This window comes from Loxodonta africana, chromosome 3, assembly GCF_030014295.1.
Source record: "Loxodonta africana isolate mLoxAfr1 chromosome 3, mLoxAfr1.hap2, whole genome shotgun sequence".
NCBI classification, from domain to species: Eukaryota; Metazoa; Chordata; class Mammalia; order Proboscidea; family Elephantidae; genus Loxodonta; species Loxodonta africana.
The window spans coordinates 83,956,859-83,973,429 of record NC_087344.1 but is presented as its reverse complement, the minus strand read 5'-3'; the positions used below and the strand labels follow the sequence as shown (position 1 = coordinate 83,973,429).

The following is a 16,571-nucleotide window of genomic DNA, read 5'->3' as shown; positions in this document are numbered from 1 at the left end:
CCCTGGTTGCATAGTGATTAAGTGCTACAGCTGTTAACGAAGAGATTGACAATTTGAATCCACCATGCGCTCCTTGGAAACTCTATGGGACAGTTCCACTCTGTCCTATAGGGTCACTACGAGTCAGAATTGACTTGATGGCACTGGGTTTGTTTTTTTTTTCTTCTTCTTCTTCTTCCCACCCCTGGTAACCACTGTCTTAGTTATCTCATACTGCTATAACAGAAATACCGCAAGTGGATGGCTTTAACAGAGATAAATTTTATTTCTTCACAGTAAAGTAGGTTAAAAGTCCAAATTCAGGGCGTCAGCACGAGGGGAAGGCTTTTTTTCTCTGTAGGCTTTCTCATCGATCTTGCCCTGGACTAGGAGCTTCTCCAAGTAGGGACCCAAGATCCAAAGGATGCACTCTGCTCCTGGCACAGCTTTCCTGGTGGTATGAGATCCCTCTTCTCTGCTCACTTCCCTTTCCTTTTTATCTCTTGAGAGATAAAAGGAGGTGCAGGCCACACCCCAGGGAAACTCCCTTTACATTGGATCAGGGTTGTGACCTGGGTAAGGGTGTTACAATCCCACCCTAATCCCCTCTTACATAAAACTACAATCATAAAATGGAGGACAACCATACAATACTGGGAATCATGGCCTAACCAAGTTGACACGTTATTTTGGGGGGATACAATTCAATCCATGACAACGACTAATAATTTTTTTTTGTTTCTGTATGCTTGTTTATTTTATGTAAGTGGGAATTATACAGTGTTTTTCCTTTTACACTGACTTATTTTGCTCAGCATAATGTTTTTAGGGTTCATCCATGTTGTGGCATGTATCAGGACTTCATTTCTCTTTATGGCTGAGTAATATTCCATTGTATATACCCCATTTTGTTTATCCATGCATCTGTTGATGGAAATTTTGGTTGTTTCCACCTTTTGGCTATTGTGAAAAGTGCTGCAGTGAAAATTGGTGTACAGATTTCGGGGTATATACCTAGGATTGGGATTACTGGGCCATATGGTATGAGAACCGCCCAACTGTTTTCCACCAGACACTGTTTTAAGTGCTTTATATGTATCATCTCAAAACTCTATTTTATAGACATGAAAACTGAGACAGAGAGAAATTATTCAGATTTATTTTCTAATTCCACACACAGGTTTTTACTATAGCTTTAATGACAGTCATCTCCTCACCAGTGGTGGAACAGTTCCTTAAAAAAGCTTGCTCCTAGATCACTCTCCTCATGAGCAAGAGATGTCCTCTCAGCAATGTCTCACTGCATGCTGGAGAGATACCCCAAGAGGAGTCCAGGATATTGAAAATAGGTGAAGGAATGCAGAAGGCAACATGAATAACTAGTGGATCTTAGTTTAGGAGTCTTAATAAACCTCAAAAATTGTATGTATATCAAGTCAGGCAGTAAATACATGGTTTTAGAATAAACTCAGTCCAGAATCTTTCTGTAAAGATTCCCAGTCAAGAGTGGAAAGATTCAATTCAGTAAATATTCATTGAGCTCTTGCTGTGTACTGGTATTGAGGAGTATACACTGAGGAAAACAACACATTTCCTGCCCTCCTGTAAGTAATTGTCTTCTTAGAGCCTTCTCCCTGCAGTGTGGTTGGGAAAATAGGTAAGTACATAAATAACTGAAATCAGACTGACTAAGGTAAATGTAGTAAGGAATATAAACACAGTGGGAGTTTGGGAAAAGGAGAAATCAATCCCCACTCGACTAAAGGGGGTCTAGAGGAGAATTCCTGAAGGTAGAGAATTTATGCTGGGCCTTGGAGGAAGTTCATTCTTGGGAGAAGGAACAGCTTGAGCAATGGTGGCAACGCACAGGGGTGTATGGGGGTGGGGGTGGAGTTGGTGAGGAGGAGAGATAAACGGAAGTGGTGGATTGTGGTCAAAATGAAAAGAGAGGAGCGGGGAGAAGAATACCATTTATCAAGTGCCTGCTTTGTTTTGTGGCTTGCAGTATGCTAGGTGCTTTACACACTATAGTTTATTTAATCTTCACAATCCTTTAATATACGGATAGTTATCCCTTAGTTTAAGAAGCCTTGGTGGGTCAATGGTTAAGCGCTCAACTGCTAACCGAAAGGTCAGCGGTTCAAACCTACCAGTGGCTCCATGGGAGAAAAGACCTGGTAATCTGTTCCTGTAAAAATTATGGCCCAGGAAATCCTATGAGGCAGTTCAACTCTGTCATGTAGGGTCGCTATGAGTTGGAATCAACTCAGTGGCACAGAACAACAATCCCTTAGTATAAAGACGAAGAAACCAGATCTCAGAAAGACTATGGTGACTTGTTCAGGGTCATGCAGCTAGTAAGTGACAGAGCATAGTTCAAAGCTAGTAGAACCAGATTCAAAGGCCCATATTTGTTCCATTATGCAGCAGGGCTCCAAATTCCATGACTACGGCTGTGCTTACTCTGGCTGCAAGATGGAGGCTAGACTAGAGCAGAGAATGGGGACATCAATGAGGAGGCTATTGGAATAGTTCAGTTCAGGCTTAAACTGTGAACCATTGGTCTAATGTGGAAGCTGCCGGGTCTCGGTCTGCTTGATTGGTTTGATATGTGAGCTTTTTTGCAGCTCCTGCAGTACCATAAATCAGTATATTACCATCTTTAGCTAGTAGAATCTTAGAACCAGTTTACAGAGGCCGTTGGCACGCTTGTATTTCAGGCACAGGTTCTGATGGTAGATTGGCAGTTCATTGCTAAGTGTCTGCCTGGGGGGGTAGCTCCTTTGGCAGATACTGTCCCTTTGTTCTCATACCCTCATTCAACAAGAATCTATAATGGAGGAAGGAGCACTACACTTGGAGTCAAAAGGCTGGGATTCAAGTCCCAGTTCTGTTCATCATCATGTGTGAGTCCTCAATTGTAGCTGCTTTTCCTGTAATATAAGGGGGTATTTTGGTTCACTTCTGAGGTCTCTTCCTTGTTAATGTTGTATATTACTTTGTTCTTCTTGACCTGGGACAGTATAAGGAAGTGGCCAAGGCTGTAAACCTGGATTCAGAGAAACTAGGGTTTAAATTCTAGCCCTCTCATCCTTCTTACAGAGAAGCAGCAGTTAAGTTTATAGACTCTAGAGTTGGACTGCCTGAGTTTGAGTCCTGGCTTTGCCATTTGCTAGCTGTGTGACTTGGGCAAGTTATAGCACTTCCCCAAGTCTCAGTTTTCTCATCTGTAAATGGAGATATGAATATTACCTATCTCATAGGATTGTTATGGAGCCTGCCTGGTGGAAATGGTTAAGTGCTCGATCACCAACCAAAAACTGGTAGTCTGAATCCATCCAGAGGCACCTCAGAAGAAAGGCCTGGCAATCTACTTCCAAAAGATCACAGCCATTGAAAACCCTGTGGAGCTCAGTTGTACTCTGAAACACATGGAATCAACATGAGTCAGAATAACTCGATGGCACCTGGGTTTGTTTTTGGTTTAGAGTTGTTATGAGGACTGAGATAACTTATGTTAAATACTTGGCACAGTGCCTGGCACATAGTAGGTGCTCAGTGAATATTAGCTTTAATAGTAGTAATATTAACAATGAATATTAATGCCCAGTTAGGTATCATTTTGACAGAAAGTACATTTACGAGGGCTGTTTCCCCCACTGTTTTATTCTGATGCCCTTTCCTCTCTCTCTTTCCATTGCCCTACAGGGAAACTTTAAAATACCAGGTTCTTCCTTCACAGGGTTGTGAAGCATGATGTGACAGAAAGTGCATGTAGGAAAAGGGCTAAGAAAAAGTTAGTGACTCATTAAAAAACCTTACCTGACTTGGGATCTCACCCACCTCTGGTAACCAGCAGTGAACAGGAACAGAACAGTGTACCTTATTCCCCTTTGCGCAGCCATTGACAAAAGTGCTAAGCAAAACTCCTCCAATCCGCTTGCCACAAAGTACAATAGCAGTATCTCTGGAAAAATGGTGCCTGATTGGGTTCTTCTTTCTCCCCAGCTTAAGCCCCTCTGGCCTAAATTTAAGTCATTTCTTCTTGTTCCATTTTTCGTGAATGTGGAAAAGTTTCTTCTGATTATAAAAGGAGGATGAATCAAGATTTTCTCAGGAGAACCTTTTGTGTACTTAAAGCCAGAATCGAGTTAGGCCTTGTCTTCTCTTCCCCAGGCTAAAACAGCCTTAGTTTCTTTTACCTCATTCTTAAAACTTATTTTCCATTGCTTAGATCACATTCGTCATGCTTCTTTGCTTTCTCTTCAGTTTTGGAACCAAACCCACTGCCTTTGAGTTGATTCCAACTCATAGCGACCCTATGGGACAGAGCTCAGAACTTCCCCATAGGGCTTCTACAGCTGTAAATCTTTATGGAACAGACTGCCACATCTTTCTCCTGCGGAGCAGGTGGTGGGTTCCAACTGCCAACCTTTTGGTTAGAGCTGAGTGCTTTAACCAGTGCACCACCAGGGCTTCTTAGACTGTGCTCAGTCATCTTTTAAGTTTAAGGGAACTAAAGCAGTTTAAGGGAAGAATAACTTCAGGTGTTTTCATTCATTCAGTAAAGATTTACTGAGTGTTTACTCCTATGCCAGGCCCTGTGCTAAGTGTTGGGGACTTAGAGATGAATCAGCCTTCGTCTCCGCCTTGTCCTTAGCTCACAGTCTAGGGGCAGACGTGCAGTAAGATGTTATTGGTGCTGTGATAGAATTGTGCACAAGTGTGGAAAGCTGGAAATTGTTTAGGGTGATCGGTAGAAGAGGTCCACTTTAGCTGGACTGCCGGTTCAGGCTTCAGTACAGGAGTGGTAAGACATAATGCAGGTGTCTGGGCCCTGAGCGACAGGGGGTTGGTTATTCCAGAGGCAGTGGACACCCATTAGAGGTTTGGGAGCAAGGAAGTAACAGGCTATATCTGGCTTTTTGGGCCAAGGATAGAGATTCCACAAGCCTTAGTCTAGTCTGTCCAACTGATGCTTCTCTGTCTTAAAAGTAATGTGGTGGATCCCTTGTTTTGGATACTTAGTTTTTTTGCTCTAAGACTTCTGTAGATGGTCTAGTTATTGAGCTCTGGAGAAATCTCATTCTTCATACGTCAGGGAATTTATGAGGAATTGAGAAAGAATTAGGGGGCCTGGCAGGGCCAGCCTATATAAGACCCAGCTGCAGGCCAGTCAGTGTAGGTTTGGTCTGGCCACATTCACCCTCCCCCAGCCCTATGCCAGGAAGAGGTTCAGGGATAAGAGAGAGCTCCAGGCTCCTCTGCGTGTTTGGTAAGGAATGCTAAGTGGGTTTTGGCAGTGTGAGACAGGAGTTCTTGCTGAGCAGGAGAAGTGGCACAATGAATTTGGGATGGTGCTAGAAGTAATCAGCCCTACCAGACACTTAGAATCCTGGGCCTCTGAATTCTTCCTCTCTGTACTTTGCTATCAGCTTTTTCCCTCCTGCTACCATTGTCCTTTGCTGAGTGGCCGGGCTGCTTTCAGAGCCACAGCTGATCTACAAGATGATCCACAAGCTAATAGCTACCATTTATTGAGTGCCTACCATATGCCAGGTACTGTGCCATGAGCTTTATATACATTATCTCATTTAGTTCTCACAGCAACCCTGTAATGTAGGTGTCACCGCCCCTGTTTTATAGATGACACGGAAGCACAGAGAGGTTAAATATTATGTCCTAGGCCACCTCACTAGTAGATGGTAGGGCCAGGATCTGAATCTAGGCCTTAATAGCTTAAGAGGTCATGTGCATTCTACTTCCTCAGCATTCGAATGACTCTAAACAACAGAGTAGTACTCCATAAAACAAAAGTACAAAGTCCATAAAGGTTTTCTGTGGTTTCTTATGATAGGTCAGTGGTTGGCAAACTATGGCCAATGGACCATACCCAGTTTGCCATCTGTTTTTTATAGGGCCTATAAGCTAAGAGCAAACCCTGGTGGCGTAATGGTTAATAGCTATGGCTGCTAATCAAAGAGTCAGCAGTTCGAATCCATCAGGCACTCCTTGGAAACTCTGTGGGGCAGGCAGTTCTATTCTGTCCTATAGGGTCGCTATGAGTCGGAATCGACTTGATGGCAACAGCTTTTTTTTTTTTTTTTTTTTGGTTATAAACTAAGAATGCTTTTTACATTTTTAAATGGTTAGGGGGAAAAAAACAAAAGATTAATATTTCATAACACATGAAAATTATATGAAACTCAGGTTCACTATCCATAAATAAAGCTTTATTGGAATATAGCAACCATCATTTGTTTACCTCTTATCTGTGGCTGCTTTCTGTCAACAAAGGCAGAATTGAGTAATTGTGACAGACTGTATGACATGCAAAGCCTAAAATATTTACTGTCTGGCTCTTTACAGAAAAAAATTTGCATGCCCTTACTATGGGAAACAAGAAGGGACCAAATGGAATTTAAACCTATGGAAAGACTAAAGGCAAAAAGCTCAAAGGGTCCAAGCTGTCCATGGAAGTATGGTGGCAGTAAGGAAAGGGATGTACCCTGAGCTTTCATGGGTCCTAGAGATAGTTCCATTAGGCCACAGAGATTTGTTTGGTAATGAAAATCACAGTAGGAAGGTCTAGTCTGTGCCAGGTGCTAAATTAGATGTTGGAAGTACAGATATGAAAAATATACGTTCCTGCCTTTGAGGAGCTTATGACCTAATGGGAGAACCACATAGACACGTGAATAGCGAGCTCTACGTGTTTGTAAAAATGGTGTCAGGGCATCGGACCTTCTTGTCTAAGTTCAGGAGGGGAAGGAGCAAGAATCACCATCAGCATCAGCTCGTGGCTGATTCCTGGGAGGTAGAGGTCAAACATATCTCCACCCTCCAACATTTTTACCAGTCCGACACCAACTATCCCTACAGGGCACTCTACTTCTTTGATGGGTTTGATACTTTGTTGCAATGGCCACACAGAACTCAGAGTTATGGAGTTTATCAGGGATGTAACAGGTGACAGTTCAGGATCAGGAACCACTCAGGATACAGTTCTTCAATCCGGACAGCCTCTTCTCAGCCATGCCCATGGGCAGGCCTCTCTTTGGCCCTTGGCCCCTCAGCCTGTCCTTTGCCCTGCTGGGGCAAGTGTTACAAAGCTCTTTAGCTCCATCCATAAGTGCGCAGGGGCATCCCCCTCCGTCAGGAAGCCTCCTACTCAAAGGCAGTCAGCTTTCTCACTTGGTGGGTTGGCATGCCCACTGTAGCTGCCTAGCTCTGTGGGCCAGGAAGCCCACCGCGCCATCTTGCGTCAGTCTCCTGGTTCTGCTACTGCCCCTTCCCTGCTGCTGCTTCTCGCTATCTTTTGCTATCTATGGTGTACAGCTCTCTCTCTCTCTCTCTCTGTCTCCTGGGTATAGGAGGTTCTCAGCACATGGACCCCAGGTCCAAAGGACGTGCTTCACTCCCATCTCTTCTTCTCGGTGGTAGTGAGGTCTCCTATTTCTGCCCCTGGGATGGCTCATCTTAAGCCTAGCGGGGTGGCAGAACTGACTGTCTTGGTCATCTAGTACTGCTACAACGAATACCACAAGTGGATGGCTTTAACAAAGAGAAGTTTATTCTCTCACAGTCTAGTAGGTTACAAGTCCAAATTCAGGGTGTCAGCTCCAGGGGAAGGCTTTCTCTCTCTGTCAGCTCTGGAGGAAGATTCCTTGTCATCAGTCTTCCCCTGGTTGAGGAGCTCCTCAGGCACAGGGAACCCAGGTCCAAAGGACGCACTCTGCTCCTAGTGCTGCTTTCTTGGTGGTTTGAGGTCCCCAACCCTCTGCTTGCTTCTGCTTTTATCTCTGAGAGATAAAAGGTGGTGCAGACCACACCCCAGGAAAACTCCCTTTACATTGAATAAGGGAGGTGACCTGGGTAAGGGTGGCGTTACAATCCCACCCTAATCCTTTTAACATAAAATTACAATCACAAAATGGAGGACAACCACACAACACTGGGAATCATGGCCTAACCAAATTGATACACACATTTTTTGAGGGACGTAATTCAATCCATGACACTGACCAATCCCCTCATTAGGGTTCCGTATACCTTTTTTGCATGGTTCTACCCCCACAAGGGTGCCATGCACCCTATTTGCATTATTAGCAAGCTGCCCAATCCTCTCGGTGGGCCACAAGCATCTTATTTGCATAGTTACACCCAATCATTTGGTGGACTTATAAGACCATGGCAAGAAAGTCCATGTAAAGGTGACCCATCACACCAAAGTGTTATAAATAGTGATGTACTGTGGGGTGGAGTAAATGCTGAGTGAAGTAGAAAAAAGAGTTGGGGGCTACTTTGCATGGGGAGCAATTTGCAATAAGCCTTGAAGGATAAATTGGAGTTATTTTGCAAGAAACTACGTCCCAGATTGAGGGAACAGCGTGGTAACACCTGGCAGTGTGAGCATGTGGAGTTTATGAGGATGGCAGATGAAAGGATGTTAGAGATGACAGATTCTGTGACTGGGCAACTGGCAGGATGATGTAATCTGATAGAGAAGAAGAGAAATCAGAAGGAAAGAGGCAGTGGGTGAGGGCTGGGGGCAAGTCCAGTTTCAGAAATGTGATTTGAGGTAATGGTGAAACACATCTGACCTCCAGTTAGAAAGCCTTTTTAGAAATTTTGGCACAATGGTCCAGAATTCAGATTTAAGCTGCCTATTCAGGGCTTTTCCACTGGGAAAAGGGGAAGTACATATTTATTTCATAGAGAAGAAGTTGACAAAGCAACTTTGACATGTGATAGCTGGAGCCAAGGGATTAAAATAGCACACAGAAAATGAAGTCACCAGATTGAAAACTAGCAATAGTTATGCATTTGGCATAAAGCCCTGTTCCAATTCATGCAACTCACTGCTCTCAGCATCTACTTTATCTTTCTGGTTTTATTACTTCTTGCCTGTGAAACTTGGACCTGGCCACTAGTAGATGGAGCCAGAGCTCATTCATGTCTAAAAAACGTGGGCAGCAGAGAGGTTTCAGCTTTTGCCTTCTGCATGAGAGTCTCAAAGCGGACAGAGGTGTCCATCTCTGTCATTCAGGGCCAGTTTTGTCTTTTTGAGTCTGAAATTCCACAGTGGGAGCAGAATCTCAAAACTTTTACTCAAACTCTTGTTAAGTGATTTGAAACTTTAAAAATGCTCAAATGTCTGATTTGAAAGACTCGGGAAATCTGTGATTACCTTGCGTATATGTGCTTACTGGTGTAACACACAGGTTTGGGGAACACTTAAGTTGATATTTATCCTCTCTGGTCCTCTAAGAGAAGTCAGCATTTTTGTATCCTTTCTATTTCTACTTTTTGAAGAATACGCTGCCAGATATGATGAAGCAGAGGCAGATGAAAAACAGAAGAATATCTGCTACATACAGAGACCATTGAAGCATTATTTCATTTGGAATTTCAAGTTTATAGAACATTCATTTCCCAGAAGTTCAACAAACCTATAGGTAAGATTGGATGTACATTTTACTTTTCCTTTTAGATTGCTTCAAGTTGAAATTGACATATTTCCAGAGGAATGGAAGGGTCAGAGGTTGTTTAAGCAGGTCAAGGTTTTCAATATTTAGTTGGGCAGCTGGCATTAGCTGGGCTGCTTGGTGTGCCTAAAACAGTTGTATAGCAGGGAGGGAGGAGTACATTTCTATCAGAATAAAATTGCAGAGAGGGTCATAAGGAAAACCAGGTAGTAAGTAAAAGTATTTAATTACTTTTAATTACAAAGGTAAAACAACAACATTATAACAAAACAAAATATGACAAAAGTTTAGAAAGTAAAATCCTCGCACATGCCCAATCTCACTCTCCAGTGTAACCATTGTTAATAATTTGGAATATATCTCTTCAGGGTTTTGTTTTGTTTTTTTAACTTATATGTATGACACATATGATAACATTTTGAAGTGTTCTGTGTTGCACATAACCTGAGATTTAGTCATGTCTGACAGGTTATAAATAATGTGCCATTTGTAGATTTGAGTCAGATGAGGGCTGGGTGAGAGTTGTTTTAACCTAATCTATGAGTCTGCACACTCCTTTGCTTCTGTTTATCACTCTTTGTCATCTGTAGCTTCCCAGTGGCACTGCTGTCTTCTCCTGCTTCCCATCCCCGAACCAGTTTTCCTTCCTTAATCCACCTCTTCTTTGATGGCAGTACTATTCTTATGGCTACCTGACTTTAGTTAATAAGCACGTACTTCATAGTGAGGTCTCCTTCTTTGCCTGGCCACATACTAGGCAGTAGAGTTTGAGAGAAGTTAGATACTGTCCCTTCTTTCAAGGAGGGTAGTAGTCTGTTTTCTCTACCATCTCTAGTCGTTTGGCAGGACTAGGACCAGTTCTGCCTCTGTGGCTCCATTCCCTTACTCTGACACCTCTCTCCTCTTTCTTTTCCTTCCTATCCCTGCTATCCTGCCTCAGTTATATGCCTTCCTTGCCTTCCTCCAGGCTCTTGCAGCAGCTTCACTCAGCCCTTTAGTCTCTCACCAGCCTCCAGCTTGTTCTGCACATCACAGCCAGATGGATGGCCCTAAACCATAGCCCCAGTCATCACAATGCCTCCCTACTGCCTATAGCAGTGGTTCACAGTGTGGGCTGCAGACTTGGGGAGCGGGGGTCCCTGAAGCCCTTTCAGGGGATCTGCAAGGTCAAAAGTATTTTCATTACAGTATTAAGATGTTGTTTGTTGTTACAAAGCAACGGTGGGCAAGTCAAGGCAGTGTCACCGAGCTGTACTAGTAGTCATTGTATTCTTCACTACAGTATACTCACCATTTTTTTTTAAATATACCATTTTCACTTAAGAATGTCCTTGATGAAGCTGTAAAAATTATTTGATTAAATCTCAGCCCTTCAGCACATATCTTTTTACTATTCTGTGTGACAAAATGGAAGTGCTCATAAAACACGCTGCATCCAAAGTACAGTGGTTATCTCAGGAAAAGTACTTGTGTCATTGTTTGAATTGTGAACTGAACTAGCTGCCGTTTTCATTTTTAAATAAAGAATGACTGATGGATAAACCATGGTTATTCATTCTTGAGTATTTAGCAGACATTTTCTTGAAAATGAAGGATATGAACCTATTGTACCAAGGGACACAAATGACAGCTGTCGTTGCCAATGATAAAAATTTGAGCTTTCAAGCAAAAATTAGAATTTTGAAAAATTTGTATCTGCCACTGTGAGCATGACAGCTTCCCAATACTTAAAGATTTTTCTGGTGAGATAGGTGGTTATATTAATGAATGTGATTTTTCAATATTTTTAATGAATTGTGCCAACATTTAGAAGATATCCACAATTAATTTTTCCAATATTTTCCATGTATCAATGCATTGTATTACAAAACTGTGCACAAGAAAAAGACCCATTCAAAGTACAAGATAGACCAATGGATTTTAATGTAACAGAGTATGCAGAGTTCATTGACATAGTTCCAGATTCCTTGCTGCAGACTTTTAAGATATTACCACTTGTTGAGTTTCGGTGTAGTATCAAAGAAGAATACCCACAGTTATCTGAAAAGGCTGTTAAAATATTCTTCTCTTCCCTACTACATATCTGTGTTGTCCAGATTCTTCATATACTTCAACCAAAACAACCTATTTTGGCAGATTGAATTCAGAAACAAATATGAGAATCCAACTGTCCTCTATTAAGCCAGATAATTAGGGATTTGCAAAAATATAAAACAGTGCTATTTTTTGTTTTGTTTTGGAAAATAGTTATTTTTTATAAAAATATTGTTTACCTTAACGTGTAATGAGTTTATTGTTATTTTTAAGAAAGTTGATAAATACAAATTTAAGAATTTCTCTTTTGATTTTTAACAGTAAGTATTGATGAATATAACCCACATTTAAAAAAAAAATTCATTCACCTATGGTCAGCTGATCTTTGACAAAGGACAAAAGTTAATTAAATGGGGAAAAGACAGTATTTTCAACAAATAGTACTGGCGAAACTGAATGCCCATCTGTAGAAAAATGAAACAGGACCCATACCTCACACCATATACAAAAACTAACTCAAAATGGATCAAAGACCTGGATATAAAACCTAAAATGATAAAGATCATGGAAGAAAAAACAGGGACAATGCTAAGAGCCCTAATACATGGCATAGATACAATATAAATCATAACTAGTAATACAAAAACACTAGAAGAGAAACTAGATAACTTGGAGCTCCTAAAAATTAAACACTTAAGCTCATCAAAAGCCTTCACCAAAAGAGTAAAAAGAAAACCTGCGGACTTGGAAAAAAATTTTGGACTACGACATATCCAGCAAGGGTCTAATCTCTAAAATCTATAGAAAACTTCAACACCTCAACAACAAAAAGACAAATAATCAAATTAAAAAATGGGCAAAGAATATGAACAGAAACTTCACCAAAGAAGACATTCAGGCAGCTGACAAGCACATGAGGAAATCCTCTAGATCCTTAGCCATTAGAGAAATGTAAATCAAAACCTCAATGAGATACCATCTCATCCCAACGTTATTAGCACTAAAAAACAGAAAATAACATGTTGGAGAGGTTGTGGGGAGATTGGAACTCTTACGCACTGCTGGTGGGAATGTAAAATGGTACATCCACTATGGAAAATGATATGGTGCCTCCTTAAAAAGCTAGAAATAGAAATACCATATGATCCAGCAATCCCACTCCTAGGAATATATCCTAGAGAACTAAGAGCCGTCACACTAATAGACATATGCACACCCATGTTCACTGCAGCATTATTCACAATAGAAAAAGATGAAAACAACCTAAATGCCCATCAATAGATGAATGGGTAAACAAATTATGGTACATACACAATGGAATACCACGAAACAATAAAGAACAATGATGAATTCTTGAAACATCTCATGACTTGGATGAATCTGGAGGGCATTATGCTAGGTAAAATAAGTCAGTCACAAAAGGACAAATACTGTACGAGACCACTATTATAAAAACCAAAGAAAAGGCTTACACACACACACACACACAAAATCTTTAATGGTAAGAAGGAAGGGGAGGTGAGGAGAGGAAATCACTAACTAGATAATAGACAAGTGTTAACTTTGGTGAAGGGAAAGGCAATACACAATACAGGGGAGGTCAGCACAGTTTGACCAAGGCGAAGCCATAGAAGCTTCCTAGACACATCTAAACACCTTGAGGGACCAAGTTGCTGGGGTTGAGGGCTGGGGACCATAGTCTCAGGAGGCATCTAGGTTAACTGGCATAATTGTTCATAAAGAAAAAGTCCTACATCCTACTTTGGTGAGTAGCATCTGGGGTCTTAAAAGCTTGTGAGTGGCCAGCTAAAATACATCTGTTGATCCTATCTTGTTTGGAGCAGAGAAGAATGAAGAAAACCAAAGACACAAGGAAAATAAAAGTCCAAAGGACTAATGGACCACATGAACCACAGCCTCTACTAGCCTGAGCCCAGAAGAACTGAATGGTGCCCGGCTACTACCACGAACCACTCTGACAGGGATCACAACAGAGGATCCCAGACAGAGCAGAAGAAAAATGAAGAACAAAATTCCAATTCACAAAAAAAGACCAGACTTACTGGTCTGACAGTGACTGGAGGAGCCCCTAAGACTATGGCCCTGGACACCCTTCAAAGTCAGAACTGAAGCCACTCCTGAAGTCTACCTTTCAGCCAAAAATTAGACAGGTCTATTTTTTTTTTTATAAAATAGAGTGTTGACACATTGGGAGGATTGGAACCAATGTCACAAAACAATTTGTGTATAAATTTTCAAATGAGAAACTAATATGTACTGTAAACTTCTACCTAAAACATAATAAAATTTAAAAAATAAAAGAATTTGCCCCATGTACAACAGTATTAAGGGGTTCTAGTGGTTCACTGGCTAAGCACTCAGCTGCTAACCAAAAGATCAGCAGTTCAAACCCACCAGCCTCTCTGCAGGAGAAGGATGTGGCAGTCTGCTTGTGTAAAGATTATAGCTTTGTAAACCCTGGGGGCCAGTTCTGCTCTGTTACATGGGGTTGTTATGAGTCAAAAGTGACTGGACAGCAATGGGTCAGCGGGGTTCCAACAATATCATCAAGTTTATAGACCCTGGTACAAAAGTTTTAGGATTAGAGAGTGTAAAATGGCAGGACTTTTTTTTTACAAAATATATTTTTAAATAAATCCTTCCTCCTTTTTCTTCCAGATAAGATTCATGAAATTTTTTTTTAAAAAGTTTCTTTGGGTTCTTGGTAATTTTTAAGAGTGTAGGGATCCTGGGACCAAGAAGTTTGAGACCAATGGTATATAGGATGATATCCTGGCATTTAAGCCCTCATTCCCGAATGTTAATTCATTCCTTTACAGGCATTCAGTGAGTGCCTACTTTGTGTTAGGCTCTGTGCTAGCAAAGTGCTGGGAATTTAGACATGGAGGTGATGTAATTCCCTTCCTTAATGAATCTAATGAAGGAAATAAACATAATCGGATAATCATAAGTGTTAGAATATGCACAAGATATGGGAACACAGAGGCGGAAAGAACTAACCCAATTGGACTTGAGGGGGAAGGTAGTCAAAGAAGACTTCCCAACGCAGATGAAGCCTGGTCTGAAAATTAGAGGTAACGATGTGGTGTTTGAAGAGAACTATGAGAGGAACCAAGTTTCTGAAGTATTATGTAATAGGCACAGGAGTGTTGGTTGTTGAGGCTGGAAGCAGAAAGGCGTTAGAATGCCTTGTAAATTGCATTAATGAGCTTGAGTGACCTGACCTCAGCCAGCTTTTTCAGGTATGTGTACTATACTCCTTATGCTAATCTAATCCTTTACTCTTGCTTGCTATTTAGCATACACTTACTTTTCCCCCCTCCAGGACCTTTCTTTTGTCGTTCCTTTCGTTTTTCGTCCAAAATTCCTTCTCCACATTTCCGCCTGGGAAAATCCTATCCAGTTCAGGGCCACCTCTTTTATGACGCTTTCCAAGATTTTTGAACTAAAAAGGATCTCTCCTTTCTCTGAGCTTCATAAACTTTATGCTCCTTTTATGACAGTTATCACCCTACTTTGTGTGTACTTACATCAGCCTCCATACTAGACTGTAAGCTTTTTGAAGGTGGGCGTGCGTCTCATTCATCTTCCTTTAACTCCTCCTGGATTTTATGACCACCTATCAGCAATTATATTTCATGTTCCCAGGATATTTCTTGAAAAGTTATCTCCTGGATAAGGAGTTGAGTTTCCTCCATGTTCATCAGTTATCTCAGCCTAAATCTCTCTCCCTGGTTGTGAGCACATGTTTGGGGAAGGAATGAGCATATATTCTTATGTATAGTGTGTTGCTAATCAATCTGGAGCCCCTATTAATGAGAAGTTTCTTACCACACTAGCCTCTCATTAATTGGAAAAGGAGGTTTCCAAAGTCTTGGTTATTTTGCTTTGCGATCCACAGTAAACTGAAGCCAGGATCTCAGCTGCTTTGGCCCAGTGATGCCCTGAGTGCCCTGAACATCCCAACATTGATTCTGACTCCGTCCTCACTTGACGGATTTTCTTTCCTTCTCTGGGTACAGCCCAACTTGCCCGTGGCATCCTTGGTGGAGACTGGGAACAGAACCATCTCTCCTAGCCCATCACTTTGCTGCCCCAAGATCATCAGAATCTTGAAGTTTTGTCAAAGGCTCCTCTTGGCCAGTTAGAGGGGCTTTTGGTCCCATCTAGAGTAGAGAATCCCCCCAGTCCTGCCTATGCAGTTGTCAGTATGGCCAAGATGACCCAAGAAGTGGGGCCCAAAATCAGTACTGTGATTGGTCCCCAATTCCCAAGTGAGTTTCTTCAGTTTGGGCCAGGACCCTCAGAGTCAGAAGCCCATTCTGCAACTCCCTGGAACAGTTATTGGAGCAGCAAGCTTCTTTCCCCTGGTTGCTTGCTCTAAAGTGTGGCCTGGGGCCTGCTGAGCCATGCCAGCAAACTCCAGTAATGTTGCCTCATTGCACCTTCTCTCTTTGACTTCAAGATTTAAGGATATTCTGTCTGTGTTTTTCATATTGCTGTTTTGAATGGTTTGAGGATCCAGTATGCATCCTTCAAAAAGTTAAGAGGTGATGGCCCTTTCTTCATTTGGAGACAGGTTCCCCCTGCATACAGAGAAATACGTTTTTAGCTAAATGGGTTTTCAGGAAACTATCACTCCAGGCATGGTTTTAGTGGCAACTCCTTAGACTGTGATCTGATTTTCAACTGGACAGGACCAAAAACTTGATTTGAGTAGTGTGTCCCTCAGGGAGACTGACCAGTGTGCAACCCCAATGCCAGCTTATTAATTTATCATAGAAATGGATGGGCTTAAGAAATAGGAGCAGTTTTTTTCCTTCATTTAAAAAAATTTTTTTTTAACTTTTATGCATGTTTGAAATTTTTCATGATAAACTATAGAGAGTAGTGTAATGAATTCCCATGTATCTATCACCCAGATTGAACAATTATCAATTTTATGAGGACCAATCTTCTGTATGGACATTTTTTCCTAAGCCAGGGGTAGGGGACATGATAGAGGCCCCCCGAAGATACAGTGACGGTTGTGAAGGCTGCTTGTGAGCT

General features: G+C 41.7%; 1 protein-coding gene across 11 annotated transcripts in view; it reads left to right on the top strand.

Moving 5' to 3' along the window:
* Positions 1–16,571, top strand: part of MKNK1 (MAPK interacting serine/threonine kinase 1) — a 55,505-nt gene that overhangs the window by 5,116 nt on the left and 33,818 nt on the right. For 9 of the 11 annotated variants that reach the window (XM_023549631.2, XM_023549633.2, XM_023549632.2 and 6 more), the window contains one exon: positions 9,295–9,437. The gene's annotated coding sequence lies outside the window, so the exon portion shown is untranslated. Of the gene's footprint in view, positions 1–9,294; positions 9,438–16,571 lie in introns of those variants that run through there. The other 2 variants (XM_010591310.3, XM_010591311.3) reach the window with 2 other exon arrangements.